This window comes from Macrobrachium rosenbergii, chromosome 41, assembly GCF_040412425.1.
Source record: "Macrobrachium rosenbergii isolate ZJJX-2024 chromosome 41, ASM4041242v1, whole genome shotgun sequence".
In the NCBI taxonomy this organism is placed as follows: Eukaryota; Metazoa; Arthropoda; class Malacostraca; order Decapoda; family Palaemonidae; genus Macrobrachium; species Macrobrachium rosenbergii.
The window spans coordinates 89,490,488-89,499,435 of NC_089781.1; the positions used below are offsets into that span (position 1 = coordinate 89,490,488).

Genomic DNA, 8,948 nt, shown 5'->3' on the forward strand with positions numbered 1-8,948 from the left:
ATTTCTTTATTCGATATCGGAGATATGCGATCGTAGTTCTGCATCGTTGGCTCGTGCCATTTGTCAACAGCATCAAGTACATGAAGATTCTCCCTTACAAATTATCACTGGGTGATAGAAAGTGAGCGAAATTTCTCCTAACGGAATGATCACTGGATGATAGAAAGTAAGTGAAATTTCTCCTAACAGAATGATCACTGGACGATAGAAAGTGAGTGAAAATTCTCCTTACGGAATGATCACTGGATGATAGAAAGTGAGTGAAAATTCTCATTACGGAATGATCACTGGGTGATATAAAGTGAGTAAAATTTCTCCTAACGGAATGATCACTGGACGATAGAAAGTGAGTGAAAATTCTCCTTACGGAATGATCACTGGATGATAGAAAGTGAGTGAAATTTCTCCTTAAGGAATGATCATTGGGTGATATAAAGTGAGTGAAATTTCTCCTTATGGAAGGATCACTGGATGATGGAAAATGAGTGAAAATTCTCATTATGGAATGATAACTGGGTAATAGAAAGTGAGTGAAATATCTCCTTAAGGGATGATCATTGGGTGATAGAAAGTGAGTGAAATTTCTCCTTACAGAATGATCACTGGGTGATAGAAAGTAAGTGAAATTTCCCCTAACGGAATGATCACTGGACGATAGAAAGTGAGTGAAAATTCTCCTTCCGGAATGAGCACTGGATGATAGAAAGTGTTTGAAAATTCTCATTAGTGAGTAAAATTTCTCCTTAAGGAATGATCAGTGATCACTGGGTGATATAAAGTGAGTAAAATTTCTCCTAACGGAATGATCACTGGACGATAGAAAGTGAGTGAAAATTCTCCTTATGGAATGATCACTGGATGATAGAAAGTGAGTGAAATTTCTCCTTAAGGAATGATCACTGGGTGATATAAAGTGAGTGAAATTTCTCCTTACGGAAGGATCACTGGATGATGGAAAATGAGTGGAAATTCTCATTATGGAATGATCACTGGGTAATAGAAAGTGAGTGAAATATCTCCTTAAGGGATGATCACTGGGTGATAGAAAGTGAGTGAAATTTCTCCTTACAGAATGATCACTGGGTGATATAAAGTGAGTGAAATTTCTCCTTATGGAAGGATCACTGGATGATAGAAAGTGAGTGAAAATTCTTACGGAATAATCACTGGGTGATATAAAGTGAGTAAAATTTCTCCTTACGGAATGATCACTGGGTGATAGAAAGTAAGTGAAATTTCTCATCACGGAATGATCACTGGGTAATATAAAGTGAGTGAAATTTCTCCTTACAGATTATCACTGGGTAATATAAAGTGAGTGAAATTTCTCCTTACAGATTATCACTTGGTGATAGAAAGTGAGTGAAATTTCTCCTTACGGAATGATCACTGGGTGATAGAAAGTGAGTGAAATTTCTCCTTATGAAATGATCACTGGGTGATAGAAAGTGAGTGAAATTTTTCCTTAAGGAATGATCACTGAGTTATAGAAAGTGAGTGAAATTTCTCCTTATGGAATGATCACTGGGTGATAGAAAGCGAGTGAAATTTCTCCTTATGGAATGATCACTGGGTGACAGAAAGCGGGTGAAATATCTCCTTAGGGAATGATCACTGGGTGGTAGAAAGTGAGTGAAATTTCTCCTTACAGATTATCACTGGGTGATAGAAAGCGGGTGAAATTTCTCCTTAGGGAATGATCACTGGCTGGTAGAAAGTGAGAGAAATTTCTCCTTACAGATTATCACTGGGTGACAGAAAGCGAGTGAAATTTCTCCTTACGGTATGATTACTGGGTGGTAAAAAGTGAGTGAAATTTCTCATTACAGATTATCACTGGGTGATAGAAAGCGAGTGAAATTTCTCCTTACGGAATGATCACTGGGTGATAGAAAGTGAGTGAAATATCTCCTTACAGAATGATCACTGGGTGATAGAAAGCAAGTGAAATTTCTCCTTACGGAATGACCACTGGGTGATAGAAAGCGAGTGAAATTTCTCCTTACGGAATGATCACTGGGTGGCAGAAAGCGAGTGAAATATCTCCTTACAGAATGATCACTGGCTGATAGAAAGTGATGAAATTTCTCCTTAAGGAATGATCACTGGGTGATAGAAAGCGAGTGAAATTTCTCCTTACGGAATGATCACTGGGTGAAAGAAAGTGAGTGAAATTTCTCCTTATGGAATGATCACTGGGTGATAGAAAGTGAGTGAAATTTCTCCTTAAGGAATGATCACTGGGTGATAGAAAGCGAGTGAAATTTCTCCTCACGGAATGATCACTGGGTAATATAAAGTGAGTGAAATTTCTCCTTACAGATTATCACTGGGTAATATAAAGTGAGTGAAATTTCTCCTTACAGATTATCACTGGGTGATAGAAAGCGAATGAAATTTCTCCTAACAGAATGTTCACTGGGTGATAGAAAGCGAGTGAAATTTCTCCTTACAGAATGATCACTGGGTGAAAGAAAGTGAGTGAAATTTCTCCTTATGGAATGATACTGGGTGATAGAAAGTGAGTGAAATTTCTCCTTAAGGAATGATCACTGGGTGATAGAAAGTGAGTGAAATTTCTCCTTACAGAATGATCACTGGGTGATAGAGAGTGAATGAAATTTCTCCTTACCGAATTATCACTGGGTGATAGAAAGTGAGTAAATTTCTCCTTATAGAATGATCACTGGGTGATAGAAAGTGAGTGAAATATCTCCTTACAGAATGATCACTGGGTGATAGAAAGCAAGTGAAATTTCTCCTTACGGAATGACCACTGGGTGATAGAAAGCGAGTGAAATTTCTCCTTACGGAATGATCACTGGGTGGCAGAAAGTGAGTGAAATATCTCCTTACAGAATGATCACTGGATGATAGAAAGTGATGAAATTTCTCCTTAAGGAATGATCACTGGGTGATAGATGAATGAAAAGCTGGGTGATAGAAAGTGAGTAAATTTCTCCTTATAGAATGATCACTGGGTGATAGAAAGTGAAATTTCTCCTTCACGGAATGATCACTGGGTGAAAGAAAGTGAGTGAAATTTCTCCTTATGGAATGCTCACTGGGTGATAGAAAGTGAGTGAAATTTCTCCTTAAGGAATGATCACTGGGTGATAGAAAGTGAGTGAAATTTCTCCTTACAGAATGATCACTGGGTGACAGAGAGTGAATGAAATTTCTCCTTACGGAATTATCACTGGGTGATAGAAAGTGAGTAAATTTCTCCTTATAGAATGATCACTGGGTGATAGAAAGCGAATGAAATTTCTCCTAACAGAATGTTCACTGGGTGATAGAAAGCGAGTGAAATTTCTCCTTACAGAATGATCACTGGGAGATAGAAAGCAAGTAAAATTTCTCCTTTACGGAATGATCACTGGGTGATAGAAAGCGAGTGAAATTTCTCCTTACGGAATGATCACTGGGTGATGGCAAGGGGGTACAAAACGTCTAAATCCTTCCCGATGGAGTTGCAACAGATTTACCGCTAATTTTGTCTTCATTTTTGTTTTAAGTTTACTATGATTTTCCTCTCATATATATATGTCATTTAATCTCCAGTTCACTGTCTAACTGGATTCTCAATTTGTCCTGTTATTATTTCTATTATCATTACGCCAACATGCTGAATGCCCGACTGACTTCTTCATTAGTGATAAAAATAACCCGTCCATTCCTCTATAAATCTGCTTGAGTTCTCCCTCTTTCTTTTCCTCCTGTTCTTCCTCATTCACGTCTCTCGAGCAATTTATGTGGGTGTACACCCGCTCTCCAATGCTCGTTGAAGGTCTCTGGGTAACCATGTATCTAGATTTTTGTCTTTCAAGTGAAGGAATTACACGTAATACCTGTATAAATCCAAATGTAGAAGTTGTGGGCTTTCAGTGAGAACTATGAACTTTTGTTAAGCTGCTTTCAAGTGCCGTACGCCACTGACGTTCAACTTTAACTACTTTCAACACCATACTGTATATGTATGTATGTATGTATGTATGTATGTATATATATATATATATATATATATATATATATATATATATATATATATATATAATATATATACATATATATATATCTATATATATATATATATATATATATATATATATATATATATACGTCTAATTCTACTACGTTTTCTTTTTTGAAAACTAGGTATTATGTTCTTAGGAAGATTGCTTAGCAAGATCATGGCCTTATCGGCAATATGAATGTTCGCTCAACAACAACAACAACAACAACAACAACAACAATAATAATAATAATAATAATATAATATCTACATAAAATGTAAAATGCAACAAGATTTAAAACCCGCTGAATGTGCCTATAAGCCTGAAATAATAAACAACAAGTTTAATAAGACTCCACACTCGGTTGGAAACTGTGCAGTTAATTTTCGTATTCTTGTTTTGGTTCTTAATCTCTCAAGCTTTGAACTTAAGTACCTACGACAATATCATAAATACAGAGCTTCGAAACTGGCAACACAACAGGACCATGATTGGGGAACGAATGTTCCAAAGAGCTCTACACTTGTGTCACTGTAACCCCAAGCCCCCAAGTTCCAAAAATATGTCAATTTATTTACTTATTTATTTATTAATTAATTTATTTATTTATTTATTTATTTATTGATCAATAAGAACTACTCTGTTTTCCTGTCCAGCAAAAACTCAGAGTTGATAGCTTCCTAATTTTTTGTCAGTGAACACCAGTCGTGTTTTAGTTAACCGGAGTCAAGTAATTTCCATCAACCCATTAATATACTCTTTAAGCACCAGCAATCTTCTTACAATCCTGGATTTGCAAATTATTCATTTTACGACAGATATTCAAGAAAGAATTCCCCTCGTGCTCTAGCTAAACTGATCTACCAAGTACTCTGATGAACACATGCGCCTGCTTAAGGCACGATTAGGTTATAATTTACCTGATACTGGTTCTCAGTACTATGGTCTTCGTCATTCACCTCGTGAGAAAACTGTTACATGTGTTTCTGAAGTATGCAGTGTATAGAAATACAGAATTATACGCACGTAGGGGGCTGTACTCAAATAAAAATATACTTTTTGAAAGGTTCTGTGATGGAATATACCTGTGTGTGTGCTTGTGTCATAATCAAGGTACGTATACTGTGCACTCATATATGCTTTCCATTGACTTTCCACACTTACTTCCTCAGAACAAAATTACGTAGAGAGAGAGAGAAAAATAGACTGAGGCTTACGGTTTCATACACACACAGTTACTGAAATTCATCTGGGTGATTATAACCATTTGAAAATGAATACAAAACTTTGAACCAATGTTTTTTCATGATTTTTTTGTTTATCTTTCTTTAAGAAACTAACGTCAGACAAGAGTTCGCCTCCAAGAGAAAGAAAAATCATCCGAGGATTCTCCACTCAATTGGCGAGTCACCACGTCTACCTGTCACTTATTAGTCTAGGTTGACGAGGCGTTGCCTTTGTTAACCGGAACTCAATAAAAGTCTAGCTACTCCTCCAGTTACCGAACAAAGCACCTGTCACTTAACCGCTGACTGAGAGAGAGAGAGAGAGAGAGAGAGAGAGAGAGAGAGAGAGAGAGAGAGAGAGAGAGAGAGAGAAGCTCTGAAAGCGTATGATTTTTAGTGTTTCATTGTTTTACAAACAGCGGAGGAACACTTGATCAGTTCAGCTTTTAAACAGAAAACTTGACAAATTATGTAACATTTTGCTCCGAAGCCGAGGATTACGTTGCGTCCTATCGGGGTTACGACTTGAGAATACGTGCCACAGACGCCCTAAGGCCATTTTATAACAAGCTGAAACTTGTACGTTTCTGGGACGCTTTTTCATCTTTCGTTCTTTCTCTCTTTATTAGCTCTGATGTTGCTCAGAGGTCTCAGGAAGGATCTAAGGATCTTTTGTTATCATCCGTCACTGTCATCTCTCGTTGTGTAAAGCGGCTGAGCTTAACAAGGCTATGCGTACATTGTTCCCACAGCGAGCGAATTACTGAACTTTCACTGTCCATTTTATGCTTCATTGTTACAATGCAGAAAAGTTTAACTAATGATTCCTAGAATCTTCGAAACACATACACGCAGGTCTTAATTTCGTTAATCATTTTGTGACTGCCATTAACAGTCAAGTCAAGGTTTGTTGCCAATTTTAGCAAAGGAAAAAAAGAGATTGTTTTCAATTATTCTTATTCTTCCCTGAGTTCTAATGCTTGCTAGGCCTGTCCCCTGCTTCCCATCCTCCTTGCTTCCAGACTGGTATCCTAACCTTATCACAAACGGCCACAGATCTGGTTTTATTCTCCACTCGACTTTTGGTCAAGTTCTTCCACCCTTGGGTAATGATGTTCATTTCAAATGTTCTACATGCACAGATAATACACTCGTTTTCCGCCATTGCAGTTTCCTTGTTATAGCACCATGGCTTTGCATTAATGGATAATTTTTATAATTATTTTAATTTTTTTCAATTTACTTCGAGCTCACTTCCTTTCTTTTATTGCCGAATACTTCCTTCCCTTCCTATTTTCATTACGATGGCTTTCAATATTTCTATTCATCACTGAAAGTATTACAAACGCCTTGGATGTTATTTAATCATTTTGCTGGGAATTACTGCATTTACCCTTTATTTGCCGTTAGCATTTTATTAAAAGATTTGTTTTCATCGTAGGATTGATCAAAAACTATTGGTATAGATGTTCGGCGATGGCGTACGATCGGCAAATGAGAAGTTGAATACAAGAAGCACTATTACTTTGTACAAACATGGAAAACACAAAATTACATTTTTTTTAATTTGGCAAAGAACGACAGGCAATTTTACCTTGAGCATATAACTAGTAAAAAAAAAATTTAAAAACGAAAATCTTAATTCGGTTTTATATCTGATGGGGCTTGTCATATAAAAATGGATAATTGCACAAAAAAGGACTAATGTTGAAGAGTGATCGATTAATGTAGGTTGGCGTGACTAAAAAGAATGTCAAAAAAACGTAGCAACTTGGCATGAGCTCGGCTATAGTGGAAAGAAACCACTGGATGAGCGGTAAAAATGTGCACTAACTTAGTGCACAAAAACGGTATATGTCTATATTTTAGTTTAATACCACAACTTGAGACTGGAGTTTTTATGTTGTGTTCTCAAGTCTCCTAGATACGCTCAGTACAAAACTCATACTAAAATCTATCACAAATTTACTGTTAAAGAGATATTTCCCGTCTTTTGTATGTGTTTTAGCATTTGTCCCCATAGGGATTATCCTGGTACTAAATTCGGCGTTCATTGAGTTCGCAAATTTACTGATGTTTGGGATATTTCCCGTCTTTTGTATGTTTTAGCATTTGGCATTTGTTCCCATAGGGCTGGTACTAAATTCGGCGTTCATTGGAGTGTTTTGGCGTTTAAGTAAATATTTACCGTGACCCTACGAACTGTACAGTATTACTCAACGCGGTGGAGACGTTTTTTCACAAAATGATAAAGTCGTACTTTAAATTATCAACTTCACTCTCTATATTTTATGTGAGTTGACACAATTTTACATTTAAATTTTATTGCTTTCGGAAAGCAATAGGTTCGGAGTTAGGCTAGCCCCTACCAGTTGGGAAAGAAAATTTACCTCAAACCTTCTTGAATAAATTTGAAAGTTTTTAAATCACATGAAATCAGTATAGAAAATATAAGTGCATTCATTTCGAATACAAATAAAAAAAATGCTGCCTTGACTCTGTCTTCACCAGAAAGTGGCTACGCCCTAGCCTAACCTCCCTAAACCTAACTTAATCTACATAAAAACAATAATTGCCCCACGCGCGCCTAGAAACCCTTAACCAAGAGTACAGCAAACTGCAAAGTCCAATAGTGCAGACTCCATTATATCAAGAACAAGCTTTTTCACACCCTATAGGCTTATGCTTACCTTCCTTTATTTACTGTTCCTGACTTTCCTTCTGTCCTGGATCCTGCTTCTGTCCATCTTCCGTTGGAGGACGTCAGAAAATTCCCTGGAATGGAGTATGTAATTTTAGCTACAATGAGATTTTTGTGAATAAATCCATTGTCTCATTGCATATAACACAACATGTAGGCCTAGCAAGAGATCTATTGGTCTAAGTTTATCATTTTAATAAATTTATACCTGACGGTTGAGCCCACTTCCCTGCAGAGAGTGTGGGAATAATAAACTTATTAAATGATGAATGCATTTATAATAATTTAATAAAACTGGAGTGTAATACTTCATTGTGATATGTTTGATACCTTACGGCAATCCGTGAAAAACTTTGCAAACTTCAAAATACACGAGGACCAAACCGGGACACTGATCAAGGTGCACTGTGAGTTCGTAGTAATATACTGATAATAGTACCGAAGGTGCCTAAAAGAAAATGGAGGAGATTCTGATAAGGCGTTCCTGTAAAAATACTGAGAATCATGGCTAGCAGTTTGTTGGGGGAAGATAATCTGGAAATTAGAGAGCTGATAATGAATGTCGAGCTCAGAAGGTTAAAAACTTAGACTGAACGGGAGAGATGACGTCATCATGAGTCTTGACAGGTATTGGCAGGCCAGATGGGAATTGAGGTAGGGGGTATAAGGTAGAAGTGAAAGAGAATTTATCAATCATATTATTATCATTAACACAGTTACGTCTGGTTTTGCTATATGGTGTTAGCCATGTGATGAGTTTTCTTGATTCTCTTCTGTCTTGTGCACATTAGGCCTAGATTCCTATCCAGTCTGGGTCTTCATTTAAATATGTGATTGTCGTTTTGTCTTCTCTCTGGTCGGATTTATGAGTTCGGGTCGTTTCGGACGTAAGTCATTTAGGCCGTAAGCACGTTTACGTGCAAAATGGGCGCCGTGTTTAGTACCAGCCCCTTGGAGATGTACGTAAAACATGAAATAATAGCGGTAAATACCATAAACATAACG

At 37.0% G+C, this 8,948-nt stretch overlaps 1 protein-coding gene across 1 annotated transcript in view; it reads right to left on the reverse strand.

Moving 5' to 3' along the window:
- dlt (codanin-1 like protein dlt) overlaps positions 1–8,390 on the reverse strand; it is a 172,670-nt gene extending 164,280 nt beyond the window's left edge. Inside the window, exons 1-2 of the mRNA XM_067084611.1 lie at positions 8,274–8,390; positions 7,933–8,017 (exon numbers count right to left, since the gene is read on the reverse strand). The gene's annotated coding sequence lies outside the window, so the exon portion shown is untranslated. The remainder of the gene's footprint in view (positions 1–7,932; positions 8,018–8,273) is intronic.
- Positions 8,391–8,948: the final 558 nt, after the last annotated feature.